Source organism: Vespa crabro, chromosome 8 (assembly GCF_910589235.1).
Source record: "Vespa crabro chromosome 8, iyVesCrab1.2, whole genome shotgun sequence".
NCBI lineage: Eukaryota > Metazoa > Arthropoda > Insecta > Hymenoptera > Vespidae > Vespa > Vespa crabro.
The window spans coordinates 2,251,669-2,264,549 of NC_060962.1; the positions used below are offsets into that span (position 1 = coordinate 2,251,669).

Consider the following 12,881-nt stretch of genomic DNA (forward strand, 5'->3'; position numbering starts at 1 on the left):
TCTAAATAAATAATTTCAGTTAAATTAAATATTAAATTAAATAAACTGTATACTCTTAAAATAAATGAGGTAACTTTTACTAACTGTTGAAATGAATAACTAACTAACTGTAAAAATGAAACAGTCTTTCCAATAGTCAATTGCTATGTTTTGTTTAATGAAAAACAAAAAAGAAAAATAATTATTAATCATTTTTTGTAACGATTTTAAAGAAAAGAGATTACAATTATATTTATCTACCGTTCGATGTACTATCTTTATTTTAATTCTTTCGATCGAGTGGTTCTAAATCGGGTAATATTTGCAACGGGAGCATTTAAAATTCAAATTTTTCAAAGATGTTCTTTGGAACGTAAAAAGGAGAGGAAGATAAAAAGAAAAAGAAAAAAGAAGAGAGAGAGAGAGAAATGGCACGTCCTCGAGGAGCACTGGAGTTAAAGCTTCCCATCCAATGGGAATTTCGCATTAGTTTAAATTTAAATTATGAGAGAGACGATTGTTATCACGATTCCACATTGTTCACGATGGCCGACCTCATTTGTGAATTATTTCAACGAACTAAACAATGTCGAATTTGAGAATGCATTGGCAAAGAGCATCCTCTCTATCTCTCAACATTATCAATTTATGACCAGATTGAATTATGCTCGTAATAATAATTCAGTAATGATTACGTTTAAACCGTGACACCGTGTGTGTTATGCATTTTATAACTTTCTATCGATTTATATTTTACATAAAAACTAAACTTCTCTTCGGATTCATTCGAATTAAAACTTGTAGCGAAATATTATTGGATATAAATTCATCATATTTCCTCGTTTCAAGATAAAATCATAGTGTTCCCGGCGAATGAAATGGGAAATAGAAAATGGGAAAATTTCGTAAAAGCTGAAAGTAATTTCCGAAGGTTTTGTTTTGCGAAAGACCAAAAGAGAAATTTAAAATAGGTATGCATAAGTAGATCGACCGAAAGAGTGGTTAACGCAAAAAGTTATCCAGTTGGTTACGCACAAGGTATAATAAGTTAGAAACATGATATATCATACAGTTTTATTTGACATACGTATCGTTTCTAAGATCTCAAAGATTTGAATAAATTTTCGTAATACCTTGCAAAATTTGTTTAACTTTAATATTTATATTTCCTTGGGAAAATGGCACGTCGAATTCATGAAAAACTTTTTTCTGCGAATCGCTCATACAAATCAGTTTTTCTCTTCCTTTTTTTTTCTTACTTTCACATTGAGAAGAAAAAAATTTTCTTTGAAATATCACGTAAAATGTTCTCTCCGAACGTAAACTTTTGATTCAGTACTTTATTTTCCCTATCTTCCTTTCTTTTTTTTCTTTTCATTTTATCAAAGAAAGAACGAAGAAGAAAAAAATGAGAATCTTAAATTCGATCTTGTCTTCCTATCATCCGTCTACTTTTTCCCCTACAGCGCTACATTACGAAGCACCGAAGATCGTGGAATTTCAAATGTAACTTCAAGCTTGGCGCGATAAAAAAGCATGCGCATGCACTTTTATTTCCCTATTTTCTTTTCGAATCATCCCCTATCGTAGTTTGTTCTCTATCGCGCTTTCGCAAATAAGAAATAAGGTCAAGATATGTGTGAAGTGTCGTTATAAAGTAGAGGATCTCACTGTTTTCTTTGTTGTCCAAAAAAGGATGAAGAAATGTTTTAAAAATAAATTTGTCAATAAAATATTTATAAAATATTTTTATACTCGATGAATTTTTAGAATCGTAGAATCGTAGATATAGTAATAATAAGTGATTTAATTAATGTGTAATACGACGAATGATTTCTTTTTTTATTCTTTTTCTTTTACTTTCTCCTTTGAGAAAGAACATGACAAATATAATAGAAAATAGACAGATTTATTATTTGATTAATCCCGTTTTTTTTTCCAATCCAATGGATTTTTATTCAAATTTCAAGTGAGTTTATAAAATAAATTCGAGTTTATTCAATAAGCGTCAAGAAAATAATGTCACCGCCATTCGTAAAAAGAACTTGATACATCACTGCGCGTAAGAACGAACTCAACCAATAAACGTAAAGCTTTAGAACAATCTTAAGACGAGCCGACCTGAAACCGGTCGCCCCCACCAAACGTCTTAAAGAGCAACGCACCGTGAAGGAAGAAAGGTGCGAGAGTAGCGTTCGTCGTTGTCGTAGTCGTCGTCGTCGTCGTCGTTGTAGGTGAATTTCTTGACACTTCGGAGTAGTCCATTCACGTGGACATCAGCTAAAGATCATGTGTGAAAAGTGACAAGAGTTTCGAGATCTTTTAATCTTTTCCTTTACAATCCAGTTCACGATTAACGATTCTATTGTTGTACCACGTCAAAGTTGATTCACAATTCCAGAGATAACATAAAAGAGAGAAAAAGAAGAAGAAGAAGAAGAAGAAGAAGAAGAAGAAGAAGAGAAGGAGGAGGAGGAATAAGAAAAAGAAGAGAAAGAAAAAGATAAGGAGAAGAGGAAGGTGGTCCATGCAATTTTACCAAGATTTATTGTCACGAACAATTCTTTAAAACATTTCAAATTAAAAAGAAGAAAAAAAAAAGAAAAGAAAATATGTTCTTCCAATAAAAGAATATAAAGTATTTACTCGTAACATTGAAGAAAAGGAAAAGTGTGAAATAATTTATAATTGATCCGAGGAACTTCTATTCAACAATTTCTTCGATCTTGATAATTCGTGAAGTAAAAAGAATGTTCGAAGAAGCGTTTTGAAAGTAGCAACTCTTCTCGTTGAAAGGAAAAGCGTGTGAAGAAGGTTAGCCTCTCCTAGTTAGGAGTCACTCGACCTTGAAGCCAAACATCAAGCTCTTTCTCGTCACGTTTAAACGAAGTGAAATCTTCCTGGCAAAGAAGTTCATGTGCCTGATCATCGTCCAGTTCATCATCCTCTTCTGGTTTGTCTTTTCGTGCGTGACTCGCTTATCAAGCGTGCTAACGATGCAGTGAAAGTGAAGTGAAATCCTAAAGTGAATTTCCCCGTGTACCTCTTCGTCGCGCTTCGATGACTATTTCAATAAAACATTGCAAACTCTCGAGGAGATCGTCAGTGATGCAAGATGTTGAAACCTTACTTTGATCAACGTGATTTCAATGGATTCTGATGGATTTCGAAATAACGAAATGGTGGAAGCTCTCGTCAGATTATCGGAGTCCATGCTGGAAATGCCTTGACGAGAGCTAACGACCATTTTAATGTCATTATCATAGTAAGTTTTATAATGTGGACAATAATCATTTTCTTTCTTTCTTTTCTTTTTTTATATTTTCTTTTCTCCTTTATATATCGAAAAAAAAGTTGAATATAGTTCGTAGTGAGTATCAAATAGCTTTTCGAATTATCTATGTGTATTTTTTCGTATGTATATCGATAACACAAGAATAATCGAAATTTGAATGAATTAAAAATTTGTACAAGACTAATATTCTATTTTGGATTAAATATATTTTTCGGTCAATTAATCGAACCGATAAAATATTTCTATACGATGGACAACAATGTTATAAGAGGACATTTTTATTTATGAAAATATATTGAGATAGACTTTCGTTTAATCAATTCATATAAAATAGTCTTAACATCATGATATACAATAATCCTCTTAGGAAAGCTAAAATACAGGTCATATACAAATTTACCTGTTGTGCCTATAGTCTATTGTGTGTGTGTTATTCCGCACGTTGTTTACCTTCTACTTCGACATGGAGGAGCCCGGTCACGCTCTTGACCACAGCGTAAGTTTCACGGTTCATGAGTATGACGACGAAAAAGAAAAAAGAAAAGAAAACTTACGGCAGATGGAAGTCGTTGATTATTCGACTCTTCGATAAAAGTAGGAAGCTCATTTCCTTTCTCTTCTTTCCTCCGTTATTATTACTTTTTTGTATTCTAATAATTATACAGATATAATTTTGTAGATTTCTATTATATTTGAATCACCATTTAAAATTGCTATCTTTTTTATAATTAATTTTTCGATTTTATCAAAGTTTCGTTTAAAAAAAATTATTATTGTAAATCATAATACGACCATTTGTATAAACTATAAGCAACATTTTTAATTTCGATACTGAAACTAAATAGGAAATTAAATTATTTGTCGTTCTTCGTTATTGAAATACAATGGCTCCATTTCGATGTTCCAAAATGATGAGAGAAACAAAAAAAAAAGAAGCAAGGTAAATATAAGAGAATCGACAGAGATATTTTATAAAATTGTTAGAGAACGAAGGAAGAGAATCGTTTATAGAAGAACTCGCGGGAGAAGGAGATATGGCAAGGAGAGGAAGCTGCAACGAGAATGTATCGAAAATCTTGGTGCCTCGCATAAACCGGTTCCTTGCATTTGGCGCAAACGAGACTATGGACTCACGGAGTTGTTGGCGGCAAAGTTTTAAGAAAGAGAAAAACGTTATACCTTTTTTTATTCAATCACGTATCTCTTATCAAAAATATTTTCTTATCAAAATGACGAAGAAAATTTAATCATAAAAAAGTAAAAGAATCAATAAATTCGATCAACGCGTAACAATTACGTTAAATTTTTTCTGTTTTTTTTCATTTCTTTTCTTTTTTTTTCTCTTTTTTTTACGATGAATTTTCTTCCATCTTCTTCTCACTGCACGAAATTGATTCTTTCTAAGCTTAGAAAAACGTCAAATCAAATTTTCAAGGGTATCGTAGCATTGTAGATACTTCGTTTGCGAGTGAAACTATAATTAAAAATCATCCTACCTCCTTAACTGGACATCATTCAAACTCTTAGGTTAATAAAGCTTTTATCTCTCTCTTTCTCTCTCTCTCTCTCTCTCTCTCTCTCTCTTACATCCTCGTTGTTTTAACAATACCTTAAATTTGTATTTACTCCTTTTGTATTTGTATCAATTCAAGCCAATTTACCGAATTATCTAGTAATAATTTTCAAATGACATGTATTTATCCTTTTCTAACAAAATTTCATATTATAAATAAAGCACGTGAAAGGTAATATAAATATGTAAATGGCAATGAATGTATTCCTTTCATCTTTACAAAAAGGAAATAATACGATTCAATATTATTCGTAAACGTATTTTGAAATCTTCTTGTTTATTAATATCCGTTAGCTCGTATCACACACTCGAATGAAATTTACCAGAGAAAGAGAGAGAGAGAGAGAGAGAGAGAGAAAGAGAGGGAGAGAGGGAGAGAGAGAGAGAGAGAGAGAGGGAGAGAGAGAGAGAGAGAGAGATATAGCCCTAATATTTAGAAGCTCGTTGAGTGGTAAAGGAGGTCGGGCTTGGTGACAGAGATAAAATATTCATGCGTCAATAGAGATCTGCACGTTGCTTCGCATAATCGTCTGTCTCTTCCGCTCTTTTCAAATTCTGCATTACATTTCTGGCGTAGCGAACCCGTCAGGAACATTCCGTTACTAAGGTTCCTTCTCTCTCTCTTTCTTTTCTCCCTTCCTCTTTTACTCTTCCACTACCTTTCTTCCTGCCAAGGTCTATGAGAAAACAGTCCGGAAAAGGGCGGCACCTGCGATATAGGAGCTCCTGTCTAACGGGTGTCTTACTACTTACCAACAACTTTTTTATAATCTTTCCTAAAACCTAAGCCTTTATCCGTCAAAAATATTGAAAACCTCTTCTATCGTTTGTTACTGAAAAAGACACTTACGAAACGATACTATGTGAAAGATATAAGCTGGAAAAGTTTTTTTTTCAAAAATGCTGTTTTGAAAACTTTAAAGACACGGTATATATCGTGAACTGAATAGCAGGTGCAAACCATTTAAAAGATGGTAAAACTTATTTATAAATTCTTTTTCTTTTTTTTTTTATATATAGAACGGACATAATCAACTCTCATCTCGAAATGCGATCAAACACGAACGAGGCTTCGCTTTTTTTTTGTTAAAATAATGATATTATATATTCGATAATGTTTTAACTAAAATTTTATTAAATTAAAATTATTAAACTGAAATGATTAAACTGAAATTTCTAGTTTAATATTTTTCCTTTTAACGATCTCTTAGAAATACTTTAAGAATTTTATTTTTGTTTTATTTCTTTTTCTATTATTATATTAATTATCCTATTATTTTTCATAATGAACATGAATGAACTCGTCTAATGATAAATAAAAAAGAGGATCAAATGGCAAAATGGATGAATCATTTTTTTAGCTTCGTGTTTTTAGCTTCTCCAAGTGTCTCTTTTTCTTTTTTCTGTTTTTTTTTCTTTTCTTGTCAACTGACACTTTCACACAGTAGAGAGTAAAAATATACGGCCCTGAGCTCGACGAAATTCGAACTCACCTGCCCCGATGTCATGCCCATGTAGTAGCTGCCCCATAGTATACTTCGCATCTGTTGCAACAAGCCTTCCGTTCAGTCGTTGTCCTTCCCTTGGATCGTAAGGGTCTGTTTTTGAGGCCGACAAATTTTTCCGTCATTTTCTAAAGTAATGAAGTATTCATTCGATATATATAAAATTTTTCCAAAGTAAAATCGTTTTACTCTTAATCAATTATAATCAGTGTAACCGTGTAATTAATTTAAACGATTTCTTTTTACTGCGAACTTGTGTGTAATTTACATGTTTTGAGAAAGTTTTTATCGATGGATCGTATAATTAAAAAAAGTATTTCTTAAAGAATGTTTTTTATATAGATACATCTTACATATATATACAGTGAAAGTGTAGTGTAATTTTTGCTAGTTCCAAACTAATTAGAAAGGAAATTATCATAGATGTATCTACGTTTCTTTCATTAAACAAGGTAAATACTATCTTATCTATCATCTATAATTACTTGTATATTAAATTTATAAAAAACTTTTCTTAAATACATCTTACAGAAGTTTATTTGATAAATAAAGAAAAAAAAAAATATTTCTATTTATAATTCCTTTCTTACGTTATACCGATTAAAAATTATAAGCTTTACTTATTTTATCGATAATCGTACTTTTTGTGACATCGCTTACCTGAATTTTTTAACAGAATCTTTTTAATTCGTCTTTCCCCGTTACTCTCGATTATCGAAATATCGAATTTTTTTCTTCATAAAACATATAGCAATACAATATCTTTTTTTTTTATTTTATCTCAATTGTCTAGCTGTCAAGCTATCTTTGCATGAGATAACACATTTATTTCGTAGATTTTGCTTCGAATTCGCAGTTGTTGCATTTGACACCTCGTGTTTCCACCAACGTCGTCTTCGATATTCGACATTAATAATCACGCATATATATTTCGTATTCTAACGAGAGAAAGAACGTTTTTATTATCGATATGTTAATAATAACTTTCTCATTGATAATCCATATGAAAGTAATACGAATAATACTTCATCAAATTAAAGTTAAATTCATTTTGAAATTTACACTTCGAACGAAGTTTATGATTTAATTTGTACGAGAAGTCAACAATAAATATCTACTAAAGTGTATTGAGATTTTAACGAAGCTTCGAAAATTAAATTTATGAAGTCTTTTTTTATAAAATAAGAATAAAAGCTCGATGTGAAAAAGAAAGAGAAAAAAATAAGAAAAACGGGGGAAAAGTATAGTCGAATTGCGAGGACAGGTAAAAGTAATGTCGTTTCGCGTATATAATATTTCTATCTGTGAAAAATGTAATTATGTCTTTTTATTGTCTTTCCTTTTCTTGTCTCTGCTTTTTAGCCTCCTTTCGCTTCTGGTTCTCTCAATACTTGAGAATTTCTCAGATAAATCCTCTTAGAGCCTTGATTTTCTTTTATTCAATCTATATACATAGTACATACTTTGATATAAGTATATCGTATCTATGTATGCAGAATATATATAAAAAGGAAAAAAGAAGAAAATTTCGATGAATTTATATACGTACGTATTTTATATCTCCAAGTGAAAAAGGCCTAATATAAAAAAATACCAGTGAAATCGTACGTAAAAACTATGACGATAATAAAAAAAAAAATGGAGAGAAGGAAAAAAACTGTTGGTAATTAAGAGACGATAAAAATTACTAAAGTTTCAAATCAAACTTTTCAGCTTTCATTTGAAACAATCCAAGACGAACCTATACTTTCTTCGTTTGTCTCAAACAATTTAATAAGATTTTAGAGTGGAGAAGAAGACGTTGTTACCTTTGTCAAGGACAGAAATTTAAGTATTAAATAGAAGACTGTTGCAGTGATGCGAAGAAGCATTTATTAAAACTTACAATTAGATATCCCATCCGACTATCTCGCCACATTAAAATGCCTTCGAAACTTAAAAGGTTAAAGTTTGTGGACCTTCGATAACCATTAAAGTTATTGGAAAAGTCAGTGTCCTTTGGGTTCCATTAGACTGTTAATCAGGCCATTACATTGTTCTTATATCGAATACGATATAAGACCGTAAAAAGAATTTTAATTGCGGACGATAATTCTTTTGTAAATACCAACGAACGAAATGATCTTGATAAAAATTTATTAAGAAAATATTCCTACTAAGAGAGACATAAGATTTTAAGTAAATTTTATTGTAAGTAAATAAATTTAAAAAAAAAAACACATCCTTGGAAAATTTTATTATTTTGTATTTACAGACAATGAGTATAAATCGAGAAATAATTAAAATTGAAAATCATTTGATCTTCAAAAAATTGCTCGACGTACAATGAACTCTAAATTTTTCCAAAAAATTTCTCTTTAAGAAATTCCAATTTTCTTCGATGTTATATCGTTTCTGTTTATAACGTCAATGGGAAACAGACTCAATGTTTATCATGCATCCGTCGCATATTGCGAATGGCCTTTTCACTATCGTCACTACTTTTATCTTACATACAATATTTTCCATTTAATATCGCGCATATATATATACATGTATATATAAACGTATATACATATAGATTTTGTCGACCGGGAATAAAACGTTTCCAAACAATGAACGAGTTTTCAAAAAATACAAATAAAAACAAAAAATTGATGGAATAAATAAAAAAAAAAACCATTTTACTTCGTCGTACGAATTAGATCAAATCCGTCAACGAACCTTTTCAGCGGAGAATTTTTCGATCATGAATTCATCGTCGTTTTTATTTTAATTTTAATTATGAAAAAATAAATAAGTAATAATACTATATTATATTATAATAAAATTGATTTCGAAGAAAATTATTATCATGATTATTTCAACTGTATTAATAATCGATAGTTCATTGATCGAAATGAATGGGATCAAATAAATTGGTCTTTTGTTTGGAAATTTCAATAAAACTCTTTATCAAAACTATGTACTACTTTAACATATAATAATAACTGTAATCTCAAAAGCAAGAATTATTATTCGTTGAAAATTGAGCATTATTGGAAATACGATTTCATGAAATGGATCTTTGGCATTAAACTTTATATTAGTAATAGATATGTGAAAGAAAAGTGGAATATATGTTCTATATTTCTCGACTTCCAGAACAGCTTTCCATTGGTTATAAAATATTAACAACTTCCGTAACGAAAATCGAGCAAATCGTTGATGTAATTTGCAATTTAAATACTATAAGAAATATAAAAAATTATTTATTTATATTATTACGTTATTAATGTTATACGTCAATTTAATTATTAACAATAATTGACATTAAATTGATCATACATATGTATTTATCTATTTTCAATTTTCAACATTATTTTTTCATAATTTATGTTAAATACTCCATTTTACATTTCGTTTGCAATGACACGGTTTTGAAGCAAGGCAAATTGTCACTTTGTCATGTCTCATAACAACTCATATCTTTGTTTCTCTCAGGAAACTTTTATGGAAGGTAGTTCAGACTAAATCGTCGACAGTGTATCCTCCAGTTTCTAATATATACATTATTATTCAATATCAGGCATCCCGCGATAATACAAATGAAACACACAGTGCTTAACTTCGGAAATTAAAGATGTCAGGAAGACTAACTATATCCTATCTTTTATTCATTTATGTCCTAATAATTATTATTATTAATTATTAAATTGAATTTGTTTAATTATATAATAGGTAAAAAGATATTTCAACAGTAATAGATTTAATAGATGCAGTATCGTTATTTTTTTTTCTTATTGGTTTATTTAAAATATGTTAATTTCTAATTAGAAGCGTTTAATTTGAAGGATATATGTTCTGTTTTGTGATTATCAAAATATATTTATAAGGTATTTTTCGGTTTCCAATCTGGGAATATTTTTTCATGTTATTTCAATGTAATTGTTCGTAATAATGAAAGTTTATTTCGTACAGCTTTTCTAACTATTATGTTTTTTCTTATTTTTCGTGAGAATGAAGCCACATGTTTTGTATGTGTGTATAGTTAGAAGATTAATAATTACATTCTCGGAGAACAATGAGGAAGTTTCACTCAAAGTAGGCACGTGGATTAGTAATTGACCTCCTTTTTTTCATTTACAAAACTAAAATTTATTTTAGCTTAGAAAAATTATATGAATTTCTTCTGACAAAAATTGTTTGTCTCTTTTTTCTAAATTATTGTCGTCTAATCAATGCATAAAAAGTATATTATAATTAAAAACAAGAATATATTACAAATACTATTAAAAGTATCCTTTTTTATTACAAATATCACGAGAGTATTATAGAAAAGGAAAGACGAATGAAAAAATAGAGATCGATTTGCTTTTGTTGAAAAGTGACTTTGAGAATCATTGACAAAAAATCTCAATTCGTCTTGGCATGCGTTTGAATCACACCGGAAGTGGTCTGTTCGAAAAAAGTTACATACCTGCAAGGAAGAAAACGATTCGGAATTACAATAAAAAAAACACTTTAATACAACAGGTGTTTACAAAATATAAGATATATTCCAAAAAAGAAAAAATGAATGTTTTAAGAATAACAATTGGAACGAGATAGTTAGAAAATCAATTAGAATCAAAGAACAAAAAAGGAAAATTGGAGTAGCAAAAAAGTCAACAGTTACAATTGAAAAATTGAGCAGTATCATTACAATTAATAAAAATAAACTAATGATCTGATATAATTAATAGAAACAATAAGAAAGAAAAGAGAAGAAATACAAACAAAATAAAATGTAATATTTCGTTTCATATACAAAAAACATATTAAAGACAAATTTCCGATAATTTGATGAAAATATTGATGTTATCTTAACACTGCATTAAAAGTCAGAAGGATTAAAACGAAGTGGAGTCCCCATGTGCAAACTTTTGGCGCGCGTAGAACGCACGTGGTCCATGTCGGAGATCGCGAGGGGGCGTCTGATTGGTAGGGAGCCGGCAGCTGTTTCGTTTGGCTTCAAACGTCGAGGGAAGGAGAGGTCGAGAATGCGAGAGAAAGAGAGAGAGAGAGAGAGAGAGAGAGAGAGAAAGATAGATAGTAGGTAAAAGAGAGAGAGGGGATCTGTGTTCGACTTCATGCGTGCCCACAGACGACGCCACAACGTTCGCGCGAGTCAGTTCGACGACGTACATTCGCAGACGTTCATTGTTCACTCGCGAAAATAATCAGAAGAGTACTCTTAATTTTTCTGAACTATCGAATAAATATTTTGTTATGAAAATCTGGAAATAAAAAAGAAGAAGAAAAAAAAGAAAGAAAGCAAAAAGTAAAAGGAAAAGGATAGAGCGTGAGAATTGTGAAAAAAATACGTGGGAAAATTGAGTTACGAAGAATTTTTCAAAGGTCTCGAAGGATTTTAACGGACTTTCATCGTTCGAAACGACGACGATGGATGAAGGTTTTCAGAAGCGAAGACGGAAGGTGGAAAAGGTCGACGAGTTCTTGACGAGCTTAGAGAGAAAAGAATATTGCGAGGAGGACGTGAGAGTGACAAGTTAAGGTTCGAACGAAGGTGACGCTCTTGCGTCCTGTGAATCCTGTGACTTCTTCCAACTGACTCGGTCGGTAAAGTCATTTCCTTTGAATTCCGCGCGTGCCACCGCAACGGAAAATGTGAGATTCTGCGTGAATTTGAATAAATTCACGGATGATTCCTCATTTTATTGCGATAACAAAAACTTAAATATTTTCTGTGATAAAAGAATAAGGTAAACATTTTTTTTTGCTCTTCACAACTCTTTCGTTTTACTTTTCTTTGATTCCTTTAACAAAGCGAACGTGTTCAAAACGTTTTGTTGCCCTTTCTTTTATAACAAATATAAAGAATTGTACGTTTTCTATATCCTCGTAGTACGTATATGAGAATAAAACAGAGATAAAACGAGCGAATATACTTTAATCGACTTCTTTCTCTTCTCTCAAAACAAGTTCATTATGCGTTCGAAGGAACAAGAAATTGGACCCTCTCGGTAACGCGTTTTCAAAGAGGGAGAACTGCTGAAAATCTAAAGGGACGTTCATATTGAACTATTTTTCACGATAGCTTTCGAGACACAGAAAAGTTTTTCTTTTACTTTTATTTCATCGTCGAAGTTTTTAATTCTTTTTTCTTTTTTCTTTTTTGTTTCACATTTCCATATCTCTTTCAACAAAAATAAAGTTAAATGCACGAGTATATAAAATAATAAACGGGATAAGAGTAGTGAAATTATAATGACCGGCTAGACATATACTCTAAAATTCACGCTTTCGCGTTACGAGAAAATTAAATTAGTTAGAAAGTTGACAAGATACGTTGACATTACAATGATTTAAAATTGTTTTTTTTGTTTTTGTTTTTACACAAGACGGAGATGATCACTAACTATAGCGTAACATTTTCGAACGATGAATACGATAGTCCATATTTTTTCACGTTATTTCTAATATCTGAAATGGAGATTTAACGTGCGAAAGTTCGCTAATAAAAAAGTTATCCTATCGATTTATAAAAACCTTGTAACTAAGATTATAA

General features: G+C 30.7%; 1 protein-coding gene across 7 annotated transcripts in view; it reads left to right on the forward strand.

The window, feature by feature from the left end:
* The window catches only part of LOC124426244, a 98,309-nt gene that overhangs the window by 63,927 nt on the left and 21,501 nt on the right, over window positions 1-12,881 (forward strand). For 2 of the 7 annotated variants that reach the window (XR_006942685.1, XM_046967687.1), the window contains exon 1: window positions 11,439-12,075. The exons of the other annotated variants lie outside the window; for them this stretch is intronic. The gene's annotated coding sequence lies outside the window, so the exon portion shown is untranslated. Of the gene's footprint in view, window positions 1-11,438; window positions 12,076-12,881 lie in introns of those variants that run through there. 7 annotated transcript variants of the gene reach the window in all.